Source organism: Peromyscus leucopus, chromosome 15 (genome assembly GCF_004664715.2).
Source record: "Peromyscus leucopus breed LL Stock chromosome 15, UCI_PerLeu_2.1, whole genome shotgun sequence".
Lineage (NCBI taxonomy): Eukaryota > Metazoa > Chordata > Mammalia > Rodentia > Cricetidae > Peromyscus > Peromyscus leucopus.
This window is the reverse complement of record NC_051076.1, coordinates 49,929,311-49,933,252: the sequence shown is the minus strand read 5'-3', so window position 1 is coordinate 49,933,252 and position 3,942 is coordinate 49,929,311. Positions and strand designations below refer to the sequence as shown.

General features: G+C 42.4%; 1 pseudogene; it reads left to right on the top strand.

Moving 5' to 3' along the window:
- The first annotated feature begins 471 nt into the window (after positions 1–471).
- On the top strand, positions 472–650 carry LOC114707210 (annotated as a pseudogene).
- Positions 651–3,942: the final 3,292 nt, after the last annotated feature.

Genomic DNA, 3,942 nt, shown 5'->3' with positions numbered 1-3,942 from the left:
AAACAGCAATGACTTGGAACCGAGATTTGGAACTGAGCACTAGGAAATCAACACGCCAGCTGGAGCAGAAAGTCCAAACAACGTAAATTTCTTGGAAAATGACCCTGTCTTTTGGCAATTATTACTGTGAATGAGAATAACTCAAAATCTGAAGTGCTGCATGTCTTCCCCCAGAGTCCTCTAGGGTGTGTTTTACTCTTGTATTTATTCCTAGCTCAAATTAAGGAGATGGTTATCCACCAGCCTCCTATTTTAGGGTGGTTATAGCTGACTGACTTTGAAGGATGAATGCTGTAAGACAATATCAGATCTTATTTTGATTATCTATTGGAATTTTCTTCCTTCCTTCCTTCCTTCTTTCCTTCCTTCCTTCCTCCTCCCTCCCTCCTCCTCCTCCCTCCTCTCCTCTCCTCTCTCTCTCTCTCTCTCTCTCTCTCTCTCTCTCTTCTATGACAGTTTTCCTCTTATGTTATGCTTACCTGGCAGGGGAGTTAACGTGGTCACAGAACTAAGGTTTTTGTTGTTGTTGTTGTTTTGTTTTTCCCAGAATGGGACTGAACTCTTGCACTCTGGATGTGCTGACCTCTGAGATTTCTCCAAAGATGAGGAACTCCACTGCATAGTTTTGGGCAGGTGTATTCACATTCATCTCTATTATTTAAAAAAAACACTATAAATGTATTTCTGTGGAATAATTCCAAAATGAAAAACATAATACATTTAGAATCTACTAATGTATACATTTTTAACATTTCCATACTTAAGCATAAATCAGCATAACAAATTAGCCTAATGAGCAAGAACCCCTGTGGAAAGGCCCTCTTGGTGGGACCGAAGCAAATGACAGGCGTGCTTACTGCATTTCACTGATTATTTCCTTTGGGTCATTTACAGTAGGGAGCCTGGTTAATAAATCCCACCTTATTCATAGTGAGCACATCACGTACAACCAGGGTCTTTCTCTGAAGAGAAAGGGTTCATCTTTACAACATTATCAATGCTTAGAGCTTGGGCAATCAGAAGAACATAAAATAATACACCTCACCTTGTTTAGACCCCATGGAACTTCGTTTTTTGTCTCTCTGTTCTTTCTCATACTCTCTCAGTCTTTGCCAATTTAGCGAGGTATTGTATTTTACTCACTCCCTCTGGAAGCAGGAATTCCAGCCACAGCCTTGTCATTTTGCAATATGCTCCTGGATACCCTTGACCACTGGGATTTAGGATTCGTTACACATTTTATTTTCCTCAACCACGTATCCAAACATATTTCTTATGTGCCTTGTGTCTGGACCTAGGTTAGACACTGGGGGTGGAAAAACTAACATTTTACCTAGAAACCCAGGCCTTGGGAAGCTTAAAACCTCTGAGAGGAAATAAACACAAAGCAAATTGTTATAGTGAAGGAATAGCAGTGTATAGGCTGACACCTAATAGTAGACTCTAATGTGGCTTGTGTGAATTCTAAATCCAAAATGTGTCTGGCACATAGTAGGTCTAATAAACTGCCTGAATTGGAAATTAAGTCATTAAAGGGGGGGTGAGGTGGTTAAGACCATCAAGGATACAGAACCAGAGTTTCCTGGCTTTTGTTTTATACCACTTTGCTTATCAGGCAACAGAGAGCAATCTTTTTGCTGGTGGACTGACAGAAAAAAGAAGAATCTGTTTTATCTTTAGGAGAGAAAAAATATTTCAAGAACTCAAATTTATTATGTCTCTTTGATGTGCATAAACCTTAAAGAGTTTTTGTAAGCAATTGGGAGATTTTTGTTTGTTGTTTTATTGTTATTTTGTTTTGTTTTTTTCTTCCACGCTGCTTTAGTGTCTTACTCAAAAGTTAATTCTTCTGACAAGTAGAATTTTTTTTTTAATGTTCAGAAAGAGGCTTAGAAAATAAGGCAACTGCCCCTTGTGGCGTGGGCACCTCCACCCCTCACAGGAGGTAGAAACCCGGGTGACCAACTCAGCCACTACCCAGGCCCAGATCCAGGCCCCTGAGTTGGCCCACCCCAGCATCTACCCTACTTATGAGCTGTTGGAGCTTGTGAAGAGGCCGGTTCTGCAGAACCATAGCTGAAGGATCTTCAGGACTCTGGGCAGTTGCGGGATATCCAAGAGGAGTCTTGGTGAGGGTCCAGAATCGACGGTGTAGCAGAAGCCAGAGGCCCTGAACCAGACCAGCGACTCATTGCAATGAAAGCCGTTTGGGCAGAAGACTATACTGAGTGACAGACACACCGCAGCGCCCAGTGCCGCTACAACAAACGATCTTGTGATGGAGAGAGCAGAGCTGTGCAAGTACGGCGACAGCTGTGACTGGTATGAGAGAAGGCTGCAGCCGACAGAGGAGCAGGTCATTGCCCAGAAGGCTTGACGAGATGTGCTTTTTATGATACTGTTTTTTTTAATCTTAATTTTTATTTTTTAAATTTTTCTCTGGGGTATTTTGGTTACAAGGGTAGAGGGTGGATGTGGAAGGACTGGGAGATGAATGGGATTGGGGTGTGTGATATGCAATTCCAAAAGAATCAATTAAAAAATATGTTCAGGAAGAAAGAAGAAAGGAAGGAAGGAAGGAAGGAAGGAAGGAAGGAAGGAAGGAAGGAAGGAAGGAAGGAAGGGAAAGGAAAGGAAGGAAGGAAGGAAAAAAGGCAAATGATTGACATCTAGCAAGGATTTGGATTTTTTGTTTGTTTGTTTATTTATTTATTTGAGACAGGGTTTCTCTGCGTAGCTTTGGTGCCTTTCCTGGAACTCACTCTGTAGCCCAGGCTAGCTTTGAAATCATAGAGATCTGCCTCTACCTCCCCAGTGCTGAGATTAAAGGCGTGTGCCACCACCACCACCACCACCACCACCACCACCACCACCACCACCACCACCCGGCTGGGATTTGGATTTTTTAATTCAATTCAGTTTTACACAACTCGTGACATTTTTAATTGGTTAAAAAAAATGAAAGGAGGGAGCTAGAGAAGTGGATCAGGGATTAAACTCACTTGCTACTCTTACAGAATTCGCAGGTTTGGTTTCCAGCACCCAGGTGGTAACCTATAGCTCTGGGTGACTCCAGTTCCAGGGGAGATGAGCCTCCTCCTTGCCTCTGGGGGCACAGCATGCATGTGGTACACATGAATACATGTGGGCAAAACACTCACACATACAATACAGATAAATAATCTTTTGTAAAATGGGAGACATCTAGTCTGATAAGTAAAGGAGCTCTGTTCTAAGACTGTTTATGAAGTAGGGCGAGGGTGACTATTCTGCTCCAACTAATCTAAAAACAGAATATTACAGACCTCAAGGTCATCCCAGGAAGCTATACAATGGCTCACCTGACGAGGCCCAAGTCTGCAGGGAAATCCTGCTTTTGTTGATACAATAACTGCCTCAATATTATTGCCTATGGCATTCAGGGTATTCTGTGTTACTGGGCCTCTGTAAGATGAGGAAATAGATACAAAGTACAGATGGAAGTGGCGTCCTTGGGAAAATGTTGTTACTCAGAACTACATCCGCCTGACTCCTGGGATTGCATTGGAAGGGATGGCGCTGTGATGAGGGGGAATGGCAAGATGCAGAAAGAGGGTGAAAAGGGAGGAATCCACCCAGAGGGAGAGTGGGAAAGGAGAAAGAAGAAGCGAGGTCTAAAGAGAATTCTCTTCATACTGACGCAGAGCAGCTGAGAATACTTACAGCGATTTCAATGAAAACACTCTCGCTGGGCACGTTTTTCTTTGATTGTCTGACTGCATTTGAATAAAAAAAAAAATCCCCAAACACTGGTAAATCAAAAGTCCAGAAGATCAAAACCTGACACGGATCAAAACTTGAATCAATATTCAAAGAAAAGTTTACAGATGTGGAGAGTGGGTCAAAACAGAGAATACAAAATGTAGAATTACTAGCTTAAGATTCCAGGTTGGCACTCTCCAT